This window comes from Ranitomeya imitator, chromosome 3 (assembly GCF_032444005.1).
Source record: "Ranitomeya imitator isolate aRanImi1 chromosome 3, aRanImi1.pri, whole genome shotgun sequence".
NCBI classification, from domain to species: domain Eukaryota; kingdom Metazoa; phylum Chordata; class Amphibia; order Anura; family Dendrobatidae; genus Ranitomeya; species Ranitomeya imitator.
In genome coordinates this window covers 634,528,338-634,545,508 of record NC_091284.1, presented here as the reverse complement: position 1 = coordinate 634,545,508, position 17,171 = coordinate 634,528,338, and positions in this window count along the sequence as shown.

Below are 17,171 nucleotides of genomic sequence, written 5' to 3'. Positions count from 1 at the left end.
CGCTTAGACAAAATAATCTAGTCGAAGAGCTTGGAAATGAAAGGCAAAGGATTGTGATTTTTTTTTGTCATGATCTTGTTCAGACCTTACTAATCAATACAAGGGCTAAGTGAACTATCCTTTTTCTTCATTAAAGAACAATCCTGCTCCAGCAGGTGAAGTTGATTTTCAAATAAAACCTATTTCCAGATTCTCTTAAATATAGAGAGACATGACTTCAGTCTTCAGTTGCTCGGTAATTGGAAGGAGAGGATTAGCTCAGACATACAAACAATGATGAGGCAGACCCTGCTTTTTGTTTAGAAAAGACATTGCTAAATCACAACATTCAAGTGGAATATTGGAAATTAATTAGATGGATTGGAGAGACACAAGAAAATGGCAAATATATTTAGTATGTCACTTAAAGCAAGAAGAAACTCAATGAGTTAACTGGCTAGAACAATCAAAAATAGGTGAGTGCTGTTTCTACCATAGCAGCCCAAAAATTATAAGAGCAACCATCAATAGAAGAACCAGAAAATAAAGGCCTGCAAAATGAAAAAATCCCCCTTGAAGTCTCACCATCTTGGTGTGAAAATGAACTCTGCAGGACAGCCCATACACAGGTAGAGCAAAAGAGATGGTTAAAATAGAAAGCAAGAGGTTCACTGATTCAATGAAGGCAGAGATATAGCAGATTTGAGCAAGTCAAATGACACACAGTATAGCTGTAAGAGTCCAGAATAACAACAGAATTGAGGATGTTTGGAGGCAAGCTGTGGCAATGTAGAAAAGCTGGAAATGTCTGAAGGGACAAGATAAGGAAAGATATTTATCTTGGTACCGTGATAGCCAGTGGATAGAAAAATATGTAAAATTGAGAGTCCTCAGTGGTTGATACCTTTTAATCGCTAACCGAAAAGATGGTAACAAATCGCAAGATTTCAAGACTACTCAGGTCTCTTCATCAGGCATAGACTAAAAGAAATTCTGAAGAATCACATATTTATGCACAACACTGCGCAGAAAAATGCCATAGACAAGACAGCTGACATGAAGCAGAATTACCATTATGTGAGTGATAAAGTTATGTCCATAAATATTGGAGGCGTTCATAGATAAGGAATGTTTTTTTGTCCTCTGATTGGGGTCTGGTTCTGTTATGATGACCCCACATGGTCTGAGGAGCAAATTCCTTAGTTAATGTACTAAAAAGACATGTATCCATGAGACACATTCATTCCTGCTCTGAGAGTGTCAAAGGTCATCATCTGCTTATATTCCCATAGTCTTCTGTCTCTCTGAGATTTGAAGTTAACTTTTAATACAAGTAATTTCTGTTATGATCTGGTGGTTTAGGAGCAACATGGAACGAGCTCTGAAGGAAGTGGTATCTGTACTGACCGCAGTCCCTAAGCTCAACACAACACTAGAAGTAGCCGTGGGATGCTCCTAACTCTCCCTAGGCATCTCGTCACAGCCTAAGAGCTAACTACCCCTAAAGATAGAAGCAGGAAAACTATCTTGCCTCAGAGAAAATCCCCAAAGGATAGATTAGCCCCCCACAAATAATGACTGTGAGTGGAGAGGGAAAGGACATACACAGAATGAAACCAGGATGAGCACAGGAGGCCAGTCTAGCTAGATAGATAGGACAGGATGGAATACTGTGCGGTCAGTATAAAACACTACAAAAATCCACGCAGAGATTACAAAAATCTCCACACCTGACTAAAGGTGTGGAGGGTAAATCTGCTTCCCAGAGCTTCCAGAAACACAGAGTTAATTCATACTGATAAGCTGGACAAACATAAAAAGCACAGAACGGATAAGTCCACAATCTGTGGACAGAAAAGAGCAAGCAATAACTTAGCTTTGCTGAACTGGTCAGGAAAACAGGGAAATCCAAAGAGATGTGAATCCAACCAGGAACCATTTACAAGTGGCACTGGCTGAAGGAAAAAGCCAGGCATAAATAGCCGACCAGAAAAGACAATCAGTAGAAGCAGCTGCTGACAGCTAAATCCAAGGAGCAGCCATACCACTTGAAACCACAAGAGGGAGCCCAAGAGCAGAACTCACAAAAGTGCCACTTAGAACCACCGGAGGGAGCCCAAGAGCGGAATTCACAACAAATTTCATGTCCATAATGTTATGATTGGGGAGACAAAAATGTATTGCCACAGGTAGATCCATTCTTTTTTCTCTTATTGTATGGATGATGTGAGTTCATCCTTGTTCTCAGTTTTTGCCCTGTCTCCATACATACACACCCACAGTTTGACATTTAGTACAAATAATTAGGTACACCACATTAGAAGTGACGCAGCTGAAAGTACCTGGCATCTTGTACTCCTGATGTGAATTGGGGATCTTTATCTTGTCCGTGGTCATTATAAATGGATAGGTTTTACATTTTTTCTGGTTGCAAGGAAAGGTTCCTGCAGCTGTTGGGGAGAACAGCGAGCTTCTGACAATGATGCTTCTTAGATTTGGGGGCTGCCTAAAACACAGTAGTGGGGGGTCTGGAAAAATGGATTGTTGTCGGGCATCTTTTTGTAGTAAAGGTTGTAATTTCCATGCAGCTCCCCTTAGCCCTTGTTTTCTTCTTTAGCTTTGTAATGTAGCAGGTGAATCCTTAATATTCTGGTTGCTCTTGTAATCTGGTTTTCAATTATTTTTGGATGGTAGCCCTGATTCAAAAAGGTCTTTCTGAGGCGACCAAGGTGTTCATCTCTATCCATGGGGTTGGAACATATATGATTGTATCTGATGGCTTGGCTGTAGACAATAGAATTTTTTATGTGTTTTGGATGGAAACTGTCCTATTTAGTGTATGTTGGACGGTCGATTAGATTCTGATAAAGGGATGTTTCTATTTTATTGTTCTGCAGCTTAATGATGGTGTCCAAAAAGTTAATTTCAGTGCAGGAGTAGTTGAGTGTTAAATTGATGGTAGGATGAAATTGATTAAACTGTTCATGGAACGTCTTTAGCTGTGGCTCAGACTCCGTCCAGATGATTAAAATATCATCAATGTAGCGGTAGTAGGCCAGAGGCCTGATGGGACATGAGGACAAATAGTCGCTTTCAAGCTTGGCCACGAAAAGATTTGCATACGGCTCGGACATTTTACTTCCCATTACTGTGCCAGTCTTCTGTAGATACTGTATATGTTGTTGTCAAATTCAATGTAATTGCAGGTGAGGATGAATTTTATGAAGGGACAAGAAGCAGAGTCTGTCAGCATGGCAAATTTGAGTATGGATATATCTAGTGGCTACTTTTTACAGAATAGCAGAGTGAGATTTATTTGAAGGATCAATGTGGTGAAAATGCAGGGCTGGGTATGTTGTTGGAAGGTTCATCGTGGAAGAGCAGCAGAGTTGGCTTTTGGTGGCAGGAGGGTACAGCTGAAAATATGTGGAGGCATTGAAGGAACAACACTCAGAGGGGCAGCGAAAAAACTGAAAAAGGACAGAGTACTCGGAAATGCATCCAGGAGCACTCTGTTCTTTGACATAAGAAAATTTATAATCCAAAAGATCACAAAACTTTAACCCCTTTCCCCCCGAAGGTGGTTTGCACGTTAGTCACCAGGCCAATTTTTACAATTCTGACTATTGTCAGTTTATGTGTTAATAACTCTGGAATGCTTCAAAGGATCCTGTTAATTCTGAGACTGTTTTAATGTGACATATTGTACTTCATGATAGTGGTAAAATTTCTTTGATAAGACTTACGTTTATTTGTGGAAAAAATGGAAATTAGACGAAGATTTTGAAAATTTTACAATTTTTCCAACTTTGAATTTTCATGCCCTTAAATCACAGAGATATGTCACAAAAAATTCTTAATAAGTAACATTTCCCACATGTCTACTTTACATCAGCACAATTTTGGAAACAATTTTTTTTTTGCTAGGAAGTTATAAGGGTTAAAATTTGACCAGCGATTTCTCATTTTTACGACAAAATTTACCAAACCATTCTTTTTAAGGACCACATCACATTTGCAGTCTAAGTCTTTGAAGAAGTTTATTAACCCTTCAGGTGCTTCACAGGAATTTTTGGAATATGAAAAAATTTAATCATTAGCGGACGTCATGTCCCATTTGGAGAGCCCCTGATGTGCCTAAACAGTGGAACCCCTCATTTGTGACCCCATTTTATAAACTAGACCCCTTCAGGAATGTATTTAGATACTAGCTCAGTATCTAGGCAAGGAAAGACCTACCGACAATCTGCAAAGACTTTGAAGAGTTGGGGAAGAAAGTAAAGGAACTGGATGCACAGGTAGTTTTTTCTTCTATCCTTCCAGTAGACGGGCATGGCACCAGGAGATGGAACAGGATCCTTGATGCAAACAACTGGCTAAGACGATGGTGCAGACAACAAGGATTCGGATTCCTGGACCATGGTGTGAATTACTGGTACGATGGACTCCTCGCCAGAGATGGACTACACCTCAACAAACCTGGGAAACACACATTTGCCAGAAGACTCGCTACACTCATCATGAGGGCGTTAAACTAGAAGAAGAGGGGACGGGAAGAAAAACATTAGACTTGAACAAAGAAGACCCAGGAAAACATACTCAGATGGGAGGTAAGAACATTTCTAAAGCAATCCACAGCGAGGAGATTGGAACAAAACAAAATCCTCTAAACTGCATGCTCGCAAACGCCAGAAGCCTGACAAACAAGATGGAAGAACTAGAAGCAGAAATATCTACAGGTAACTTTGACATAGTGGGAATAACCGAGACATGGTTAGATGAAAGCTATGACTGGGCAGTTAACTTACAGGGTTACAGTCTGTTTAGAAAGGATCGTAAAAATCGGAGAGGAGGAGGGGTTTGTCTCTATGTAAAGTCTTGTCTAAAGTCCACTTTAAGGGAGGATATTAGCGAAGGAAATGAGGATGTCGAGTCCATATGGGTCGAAATTCATGGAGGGAAAAATGGTAACAAAATTCTCATTGGAGTCTGTTACAAACCCCCAAATATAACAGAAACCATGGAAAGTCTACTTCTAAAGCAGATAGATGAAGCTCCAACCCATAATGAGGTCCTGGTTATGGGGGACTTTAACTACCCGGATATTAACTGGGAAAGTGAAACCTGTGAAACCCATAAAGGCAACAGGTTTCTGCTAATAACCAAGAAAAATTATCTTTCACAATTGGTGCAGAATCCAACCAGAGGAGCAGCACTTTTAGACCTAATACTATCTAATAGACCTGACAGAATAACAAATCTGCAGGTGGTTGGGCATCTAGGAAATAGCGACCACAATATTGTACAGTTTCACCTGTCTTTCACTAGGGGGACTTGTCAGGGAGTCACAAAAACACTGAACTTTAGGAAGGCAAAGTTTGACCAGCTTAGAGATGCCCTTAATCTGGTAGACTGGGACAATATCCTCAGAAATAAGAATACAGATAATAAATGGGAAATGTTTAAGAACATCCTAAATAGGCAGTGTAAGCGGTTTATACCTTGTGGGAATAAAAGGACTAGAAATAGGAAAAACCCAATGTGGCTAAACAAAGAAGTAAGACAGGCAATTAACAGTAAAAAGAAAGCATTTGCACTACTAAAGCAGGATGGCACCATTGAAGCTCTAAAAAACTATAGGGAGAAAAATACTTTATCTAAAAAACTAATTAAAGCTGCCAAAAAGGAAACAGAGAAGCACATTGCTAAGGAGAGTAAAACTAATCCCAAACTGTTCTTCAACTATATCAATAGTAAAAGAATAAAAACTGAAAATGTAGGCCCCTTAAAAAATAGTGAAGAAAGAATGGTTGTAGATGACGAGGAAAAAGCTAACATATTAAACACCTTCTTCTCCACGGTATTCACGGTGGAAAATGAAATGCTAGGTGAAATCCCAAGAAACAATGAAAACCCTATATTAAGGGTCACCAATCTAACCCAAGAAGAGGTGCGAAACCGGCTAAATAAGATTAAAATAGATAAATCTCCGGGTCCGGATGGCATACACCCACGAGTACTAAGAGAACTAAGTAATGTAATAGATAAACCATTATTTCTTATTTTTAGGGACTCTATAGCGACAGGGTCTGTTCCGCAGGATTGGCGCATAGCAAATGTGGTGCCAATATTCAAAAAGGGCTCTAAAAGTGAACCTGGAAATTATAGGCCAGTAAGTCTAACCTCTATTGTTGGTAAAATATTTGAAGGGTTTCTGAGGGATGTTATTCTGGATTATCTCAATGAGAATAACTGTTTAACTCCATATCAGCATGGGTTTATGAGAAATCGCTCCTGTCAAACCAATCTAATCAGTTTTTATGAAGAGGTAAGCTATAGGCTGGACCACGGTGAGTCATTGGACGTGGTATATCTCGATTTTTCCAAAGCGTTTGATACCGTGCCGCACAAGAGGTTGGTACACAAAATGAGAATGCTTGGTCTGGGGGAAAATGTGTGTAAATGGGTTAGTAACTGGCTTAGTGATAGAAAGCAGAGGGTGGTTATAAATGGTATAGTCTCTAACTGGGTCGCTGTGACCAGTGGGGTACCGCAGGGGTCAGTATTGGGACCTGTTCTCTTCAACATATTCATTAATGATCTGGTAGAAGGTTTACACAGTAAAATATCGATATTTGCAGATGATACAAAACTATGTAAAGCAGTTAATACAAGAGAAGATAGTATTCTGCTACAGATGGATCTGGATAAGTTGGAAACTTGGGCTGAAAGGTGGCAGATGAGGTTTAACAATGATAAATGTAAGGTTATACACATGGGAAGAAGGAATCAATATCACCATTACACACTGAATGGGAAACCACTGGGTAAATCTGACAGGGAGAAGGACTTGGGGATCCTAGTTAATGATAAACTTACCTGGAGCAGCCAGTGCCAGGCAGCAGCTGCCAAGGCAAACAGGATCATGGGGTGCATTAAAAGAGGTCTGGATACACATGATGAGAGCATTATACTGCCTCTGTACAAATCCCTAGTTAGACCGCACATGGAGTACTGTGTCCAGTTTTGGGCACCGGTGCTCATGAAGGATATAATGGAACTAGAGAGAGTACAAAGGAGGGCAACAAAATTAATAAAGGGGATGGGAGAACTACAATACCCAGATAGATTAGCAAAATTAGGATTATTTAGTCTAGAAAAAAGACGACTGAGGGGCGATCTAATAACCATGTATAAGTATATAAGGGGACAATACAAATATCTCGCTGAGGATCTGTTTATACCAAGGAAGGTGACGGGCACAAGGGGGCATTCTTTGCGTCTGGAGGAGAGAAGGTTTTTCCACCAACATAGAAGAGGATTCTTTACTGTTAGGGCAGTGAGAATCTGGAATTGCTTGCCTGAGGAGGTGGTGATGGCGAACTCAGTCGAGGGGTTCAAGAGAGGCCTGGATGTCTTCCTGGAGCAGAACAATATTGTATCATACAATTATTAGGTTTTGTAGAAGGACGTAGATTTGGGGATTTATTATGATGGAATATAGGCTGAACTGGATGGACAAATGTCTTTTTTCGGCCTTACTAACTATGTTACTATGTAGGTGAGCACCTTGAATCCCCAGGTGCTTCAGAGAAGTTTATAACGTTGATTCATGCAAATATAAAAATCAAATTTTCCTACAAAAATGTTATTTTGACCCAGATTTTGCACTTTCATAAGGGTAACAGGAGAAGTTGCACCATACAATTTGTTGTGCAATTTCTCCTGAGTACACCGATACCCCATATGTGGGAGAATACTACTTTTGAGACACAGTGCAAAGCTCAGAAATGAAGAGGCGCCATATTGGAGTTCAAATTTTGCTGGAATAGATTGAGGGTGCTATGTCACACTGGTAGAGCCTCGGAGGTGCCAGAAAAACCCTATATGTGAATTCATTTTACAAACTACACTCCCCAATTAATTCATCTAGGGGTGCAGAGATCATATTGACACCACATGTGCACCACAGAATTTTATACCACTGAGCGGTGAAGAAAGAATAAATTACATTTTTAACACTAATATGTTGTTTTAGCCCCAAGTTTTTAATTTTTCTAAGGGCTAATAGGTATTTTTTTACAACAAACTAAAGTCCATTTTTCCTGAGTGCACCAATACCCTACATGTAATCGGGAAATATTTTTCAGGCACAGTGCAAAGCTCAGAAGGCAAGGAGCGTCAGATTTTACTGCTATGGTTTGCAGGTACCATGACCCACTGGGTGAGCCCATGAGGTCCCAGAACAGTATAACCCCCCATAAGTGACCCCATTTTACAAACTGAACATCTCAATTAATTTATATAGGGGATCAATTTAATAATTTATCTACAGGTGTAGTGATGATTTTGACTCCATGGGTATTTTTCAGAAACAAGCAGCAATGAATGTTGCCAAGTGAGAATTGCAAACTGCCGTTGAAGCGACCAGTACATTGCAGTCACCAGTACGTTATGCCCAACCCATGATTCTAGAGGCATGAACCCATAAGTTAGGTGGATTCTCCTTGCTTTAGAAATGACAAGTGCGGAAGCAAAATGTGGTTTACATATACTGTGGGGCTCAGAAGGGAGGGGGCATTTGGATTTTGGAGTGGAGAATTTGCTGAATTTCTTTTGGTGGGTGAGGTGCCATTTAGCTTTTCCAGAGCCTTTTTGCTACCAGTAACGTGGAAGCCCCCTACATTTCCATTAACATATGACAGACCTGAATGAGGGATTGCTTTTTTGTGGTTTGAGTTGAAGCTCTTATTGGGAACATTTTACATAACATTTGGGATCACATTTATCAAGCTTTCTATGCTGAGCACTTACTTTGGGGCTTCCATCTAAATATACGAGTGACATGACAGATGAAACTCCCGAGGGATCCATTCGCTATAATGAAGCAGGAGAATTATTCTGGACTACATCTGGCTTCTGTTTAACGGGGTACTTCATTTCAGAAGTGCACAAAATTGTGGCCGATGGCACTTTTATGCAATACTAAAAAGACGGACACCACTGGATCACAGGTCCTATGACGTCCACAGTGCCTCCATCTGCCTCATTATAGGGAATCTTTCACCAGAGGTTCTGTCTGAATCATGTATTTCAGAGATTTACACAGAAACCCCAGTGCAAGCGCTCAGTACAGAGCGCAGGATAAATGTTCTCCAAGCCTTAGGCTACTTTCACACTAGCATTGGTACGGGCCCGTCGCAGTGCGTCGGGCCGACGTACCGACGCATGCTGTGAAGTAAAATCACAACGGGGCAGCGGATGCAGTTTTACAACGCATCCACTGCCCCATTGTAAGGTCCGGGGAGGAGGGGGCGGAGTTCCGGCCGCGCATGCGTGGTCGGAAAAAGCGGACCCGACGGACAAAAAAACATTGCAAGCAACGTTTTTTTGTCCAGAAGGACTGCAAAAACACGTCGCATCCGTCGCACGACGGATGCAACGTGTGGCAATCCGTCGCAATGCGTCGCTAATGAAAGTCTATGGAGAAAAAAATGCATCCTGCAGGCAACTTTGCAGGATGCGTTTTTTCTTCAAAAGACACATTGTGACGTTACTGCGATCTTTAGGAGGCAGAATGAAAAAATCAACAGCAAATGAAGAATTGGTTTTATTTATTTTTTACGCCGTTCCTCGAGCAGTATAAGTGATTAGGCATCTTTTTTCTTCTGGTCGGTGTAATTACAGCAATACCAGATTTATATCGGGTTTTGATGTTTGGCTGCTGTCACACACTAAAAGATGCTTTTTATTAAAAAAAAAAAGGTTTTGCATCACCACATTTTGAGACCTATAATATTTCCATGTTCTGGCCCACCATGTGATGGCTTGCTTCTGAGTGACGATTTGATGTTTTTATTGGTACTATTTTTGGCACGTGGCATTTTCTGATAACATTCTATTCCAATTTTTGGGAACAAAAAACAGCAATTTAGGATTTATTTTTTTTGGGGGGGGGGGATTTATACCTTTCTATCTGTGGTAAAATTGATAAGGCAGTTTTATTCTTAGGGTCAGCACTATTACAGCGATGCCTCATTTATATCGTTTTGGCGCTTTTACACAATAAAGACTATTTTATAGAAAAAATAATGTTTTTTGCATCGCTTTATTCTGAGAGCTATAACTTTTATATTTTTCCACTGTTGGAGCTGTATGATGGCTTGTTTTTTGCGGGACAAGATAAAGTTTTCAGTGGTACCATGTTTATCTGTCTTTTTAATCGCAATTTATTCCACTTTTTTTGGCAGTATGATGATAAAGCATTGTTTTTTGCCTCTTTTTTATTTATGTTTTATAGTGTTCACTAAAGAGGTTAAATAGTAGGACAGTTTTACAGGTCGGGTCGTTGCTGATGCGGCAATACCAAATATGTGTATTTTTATTGTTTATATTTTTTCCTACACAATTATTTATAGATACAATATCTTTTTTTTTAAATTTTACAATTGTTTAAAAAAAATTACTTTTTTCTTTACTTTTTTTACTTTGTCCCACTATGGGACTATCAATCTTTGCAGGCTGATTGTTTCTACAGCATGGGGATGCAGCAGCATCCCCTTGCTGTAGAAACTGTCAGCTCTGCACTGACAAAGAAACTTGCTGATCATGCATTGTGCATGATCAGCAAATTTCCTAGCTCTGGTGAACCGGATGTCATCATGACAACATCGGGTCACGATGGCAACAATAGGGACCGCGCATCACCCTGCCGGGGTCGCCGATCCAAGGCAGAGGGGCTGTCAGCCCTCTGCCTTTCAACTCATGAGTTAAAGTGCCAGGAGCTGGGTGTGCCCACTCCTGACACTTAGTGCTGGATGTCAGCTGTCAGAATCAGCTGACACCTGCAGCGATCGCCCACGCATCCTTTATGTGCATGAGTGATCGTGATGATGTAATAATCCTTACCTGATCAAATATGCCCAGGGCACATGGAGATTACTACACCTAATGTCAGAAAGATGTTAAATGAAGTCTGTGAGCACAAAATTACTGTTCAAACCAAGTGCAAAATAACTCTGGAATGCATCACACAAGTGATTCTGATTTTTTTTCATGACACATTGTACTTTACGTTAGCGGTATATTTAGGCTGATTTTTTTTGCATTTATTTGTAAAAAAAAAATGGATTTTGGAGAAAAGTTCAAGAATGTATTAATTTTCAAATTTAATTTGTATGCCCGTAAACAAGATAGTTATATCACACAAAATTGTTAATCAATTTGCCACATGTCTACATTACATGAGTATAATATTTTAAATTATTTTATTTAAAAAAATAATAATTTTTTTGTTAGGAAGCTAAAAAGGGTAAAAGTTGTCCAGCACTTTCTCAATTTTCCAACAAAATTTACAAAACCAATTTTTGTAGGGACCACATCACATTTGAAGTGACTTTGAGGGGCCTATGTGACAGAAAATACCTCCAAAAATGCATCCCTCAAAGTATTCAAAGCCACATTCAATAAGTTTATTAACCCTTTAGGCGCTTCACAAGAGTTAAAGAAATGTTGAAGGAAAAAAATATAAATTTTACTTTTTCCCTCAAAAATGTTGGTTTTGCTCCAAAATTTTCATTTTCACAAGGGTAACAGGAGATAGTGGAGCATAGAGTTTGCTGTGCAATTTCTCCTGAGTACGCTGATACCAATATGTGGTGAAAAACTGCTGTTTGGGCAAATGACAGGGCTTGAAACAAAAGGAGTTCCATTTGACTTTTGGAGAGCAAAATTGGCTGGAATAGATAGCGAATACCATGTTGCATTTGTAGAGCCCCTGATGTGCCTAACAGAGGAATCTCCCCACAAGTGACCCACTTTTGGAAACTGCACCACTCAAGGAACTTACAGTATCTAGAGATGTAGTGAGCACCTTGAACCCATGTCACATTTGAAGATGTGCCAAAACAGCAAAAACACACACAATTGGAAACTACACCTCTTGAGGAATTCATCTAGCATTGTAATACAGGAAAGAAATATATCTTGGTACCGTGTTAGCGAGTAGATAGAAAAATATTTAGAATTGAGAGTCCTCAGTGGTTGATACCTTTTAATGGCTAACTGAAAAGATGGTAACAAATTGCAAGCTTTCGGGACTACACAGGTCTCTTCATCAGGCAAAGACTAAAACAAATTCTGAAAAATTACATATTTATGCACAACATGGCATAGATAAAAAAGGGGGGAAAAAACCATGGATAAGACAGGTGACATGAAGCAGAATTACCTGTCTTATCCATGGTTTTCCCCCCTTTTTTTTCTATGCTATGTTGTGCATAAATATGTGATTCTTCAGAATTTGTTTTAGTCTTTGCCTGATGAAGAGACCTGTGTAGTCTTGAAAGCTTGCAATTTGTTACCATCTTTTCAGTTAGCCATTAAAAGGTATCAACCACTGAGGACTCTCAATTCTAAATATTTTTCTAGCATTGTAGTGAGCATTTTTAACCCTCAGCGGTGATTCATAGAACTGTATAACATTGGTCTGAGTCAATGGAATATTATAATTTTTTCCACTATAATGTTACTTTTGCCCCAGATTTTCAATTTTCAAAAGGATAATAGGAGAAAATGGATGATACCATTTCCCCTGAGCACACCAACACCTCATATGTGGTGGAAAACAACTTTTGAGGCACAATGCAAAGCTCAGAAGGGAAGAAACACCATATTATAGTGAACACGTTGCTGAAATGGTTTAAGGGTACCGTGTCACATTGCCAGAGAACCTGAGGTGCGAGAACAGCAGAACCCCTTCATAATTGACCTCATTTTACAAACTACACCTCTCAATTAATTCATCTAGGGGTGCCGTGATCATATTGACACCACATGTGTGAAACAAAATTTTATGTCATTGGGTGGTGAAGAAAAATAATTACACTTTTCCCACAAAAATTTTGTTCTAGCCCCAGATTTTGCATAATCAAACAGGGAAATGGGAAAAATGACAGCAATATTTGTCACACAATTTCTGAATTTCTGCTGAATGTGACAATATCCCATATGTGGCTTTACAGTACTGCTTAGCCAGACGGTGATACAAGGAGAGGGGGAAAAGTACTATTAAACACTTGAAGAAAAAATAATTGTAGAATAAAAAGGAAAAGATGAGCACTAGCGCTAATATACTGTATACTCACTTCATTTAAAGTCGCGTACTCAGAAGCACCCTTTGCCCTGGTGTACACTGGACAATATCCAATGAAAAAATGAGAATAAAACTAAATCTGAGATGCTCACCAGAATTATCAAAGAATATAATATAGGAAAGGATAGCCTGAGTGGCTTCCTTACCTGTTTGCATTATGCTGCGGGGATGAGCCGTCCTAAATGCTTTAACGTCCAGTTAGCTACAAGGGATCCTGCACCACCATTATGGCGAAAAATTCTATTGATCGGGAGAACCCACACTGGGTTTGTGGAACGGTTCCAAATGCCTTGAATGATGTTGCCAATAATGAACTGTGCTGGTATAGTGCCGGCCGGTCACTGTTCTACCAGCACATGTTCAAACAAACTGCCAACTTGGAGGCATGTGATGTCACTGTGAAGTACGAATTCTCTCTGGAAAGAGTGTTCGCTCATACAACGCGTTTCTGCGGTTGTGACTAGAGTTGAGCGACCTTGACCTTTTTAGAGTCGAGCCGGGTTTTGCGAAACCCGACTATGTCCAAAGTCGGGTCGAGTGAAATCGGCCGATTATGACGTAAAGTCGGGATCGACCGAAACACGAAACCCAATGCAAGTCAATGGGGCAGCATAGTCGGCAGTGAGTGGGGGCCAGGAAAACACCTAGAGTGGCCATTTTAATGTCAAAACCATCCATTCTTCTTAATGAAGCTTGTCAAGCGTAATTTACCTTATAATAATTGGAAGGCATTTGAAATTGGGGGTCATTTGGCTAAAGTTGTGGGGGGTAGGGCTGGTTCAAGTAATTAGTGGGCCCAGGAAATCTGGACCACGTCACGGCAGTGGAGCAGGGAGAGGTAAGTATTTCAACTTTGCAAGTGCTGTGAACCTGAGCAAGCAGGGGGGGCCCACTCGTTGGCATTGGCACTGGCACAGGGCCCCTCAAAGTACAGCGGTGTGTTTGCACGGCGGGGGCGCCTCCCACCGGCAGCAACACTTTTGCGTACTATGAGAGGCCCTGTGCCAGTGACGTCGCCAACTAGTATTCCTCCCCCCACCTGATGAAGGAACCTGCACTTTCATCTGCACCTTCCTCTTTGTCCCCGTGTAAGGTGGTATGGTATGCGGGAAGAGCAACCTGACTTTCAGCAGGGTCACAATGTTGTTGTGTAGCGTGCACGGGGAATGTTGCGTTATGGGTCAATGTACCAGCAGACTCATCTATCACTGGCTGGGCAATGGGCACGATGAAGTGGAAACACAGATATAGGCCCAAAGAAGAAAGTGGGCTAAATGCAGTTCAAAATTGGTAACACAGGAATAACCAGGGGGCATTGCAGTGGAGGACAACTGGAATGAGAGGCTGACACAGAGAGTAGGGCCAAATCAGTAAGTAGTCGAAATGCAGTTCAAAATTGGCAACCGTAGTAAACAGGCGGCACAGCTTTGTTCAGTGGAGGAGAACAGCAAGGAGTGGCAGACACCGATAGTAGGCCCCAAACCAACTAGTACGCCAAATGCAGTTGTTCCATTTAACCACAATTTAATGAGAGCCTGAAGATAGAAGCTCAGGAAAGGCAACCTGGGGAACACCTTGGAGTGTAACACACCATCTCTCTCCACCCCATACCCATTTTGTATGGCCTAATGCAGTGTACTTTTCTACAACTACTAAACGAGAGTCGGAAGACCGAAGCAATGGCAAGGAAACCTGGGGAACACCTTAGAGTGTAACACACCCTCTCTCTACACCCCATACCCAATTTGAAGGCCTAATGCAGTGTAGTTTCCAAGAACTACTAAACGAGAGCCGGAAGATCGAAGCTCAGGAAAGGCAACCTGGGGAACACCTTGGAGTGTAACACACCCTCTCGCTACACCCCATACCCAATTTGAAGGCCAAATGCAGCGTAGTTTCCAACAACTACTAAACGAGAGCCGGAAGATCGAAGCTCAGGAAAGGCAACCTGGGGAACACCTTGGAGTGTAACAAACCCTCTCTCTACACCCCATACCCAATTTGTAGGCCTAATGCAGCGTAGTTTCCGACAACTACTAAACGAGAGCCGGAATATCGAAGCTCAGGAAAGGCAACCTGGGGAACACCTTGGAGTGTAACACACCCTCTCTCTACGCCCCATACCCAATTTGTAGGCCTAATGCAGCGTAGTTTCCGACAACTACTAAACGAGAGCCGGAATATCGAAGCTCAGGAAAGGCAACCTGGGGAACACCTTGGAGTGTAACACACCCTCTCTCTACACCCCATACCCAATTTGAAGGCCTAATGCAGTGTAGTTTCCAAGAACTACTAAACGAGAGCCGGAAGATCGAAGCTCAGGAAAGGCAACCTGGGGAACACCTTGGAGTGTAACACACCCTCTCGCTACACCCCATACCCAATTTGAAGGCCTAATGCAGCGTAGTTTCCAACAACTACTAAACGAGAGCCGGAAGATCGAAGCTCAGGAAAGGCAACCTGGGGAACACCTTGGAGTGGAACACACCATCTCTCTACACCCCATACCCAATTTGAAGGCCTAATGCAGAGTAGTTTCCAAGAACTACTAAACGAGAGCCGGAAGATCGAAGCTCAGGAAAGGCAACCTGGGGAACACCTTGGAGTGTAACACAACGTCTCTCTACACGACGGAAGGGCTGATTCTTAGGAAGGAAGGCTGTTGGAAATAAGCATTGCGCGTCCGAGGGTGATTATATTCTTATTAGGTATATACTCACCCTCGGACGCGCCCTGCTTCTTTATTTGGAATGAATGTTTATTTGCAATGTGGTGTTGACTTTCTCTATTATTTTGGTAATTAATGATTTTATTATTTTCATTATTTTGCATCTTCTCGGCAATAATATAAAGAAGACGCGACAGGACAACACTCGGTGGATGCCATATGTGTGTTTTCAATTTAAAAAAACTTTCAGTTAACTACTTGCAGGAGAAAGTAATTGTAGCTGGTGGCCATTTTTAGTACTGTACCAGATTAGAGTTGTGTGTTTGTTTTTAATGTTAAAATGTCTGCATTTGATATCTCACCAGTATTTTCTTTTTTATAAGCAAAATACTTATTTTTATATTTTCTGATGTTGGTTCCAGGGGTACACGGCCAGCAGTGCCCTGGTCAGTGTAGTAGTAGTTGAAAGAATGGACCGCAGACAGGCATCGAAGGCCTAAAATAATAACACATGGCTGTAGGCAATTTTAAATTGGTTCCAGGGGTACACGGACAGCAGTGGTGTGGTCAGTGGAGGCCTAGTGGAAGGAGTGACCGCAGACAGGCATCGAAGGCCTAAAATAATAACACATGGCTGTAGGCAATTTTAAATTGGTTCCAGGGGTACACGGGCAGCAGTGACCTGGTCAGTGTAGTAGTAGTTGAAAGAATGGACCGCAGACAGGCATCGAAGGCCTAAAATAAAAAAATTGGGCTGGCTGTAGGCAATTTTAAATTGGTTCCAGGGGTACACGGGCAGCAGTGGTGTGGTCAGTGGAGGCCTAGTGGAAGGAGTGACCGCAGACAGGCATCGAAGGCCTAAAATAATAACACATGGCTGTAGGCAATTTTAAATTGGTTCCAGGGGTACACGGGCAGCAGTGACCTGGTCAGTGTAGTAGTAGTTGAAAAAATGGACCGCAGACAGGCATCGAATGCCTAAAATAATAACACATGGCTGTAGGCAATTTTAAATTGGTTACAGGGGTACACGGACAGCAGTGACCTGGTCAGTGTAGTAGTAGTTGAAAGAATGGACCGCAGACAGGCATCGAAGGCCTAAAATAAAAAAATTGGGCTGGCTGTAGGCAATTTTAAATTGGTTCCAGGGGTACACGGGCAGCAGTGGTGTGGTCAGTGGAGGCCTAGTGGAAGGAGTGACCGCAGACAGGCATCGAAGGCCTAAAATAATAACACATGGCTGTAGGCAATTTTAAATTGGTTCCAGGGGTACACGGGCAGCAGTGGTCTGGTCAGTGGAAGTCTAGTGGAAGGAGTGACCGCAGACAGGCTTCCAAGGCCTAACATAACAAACTTGGGCTGGCTGTAGGC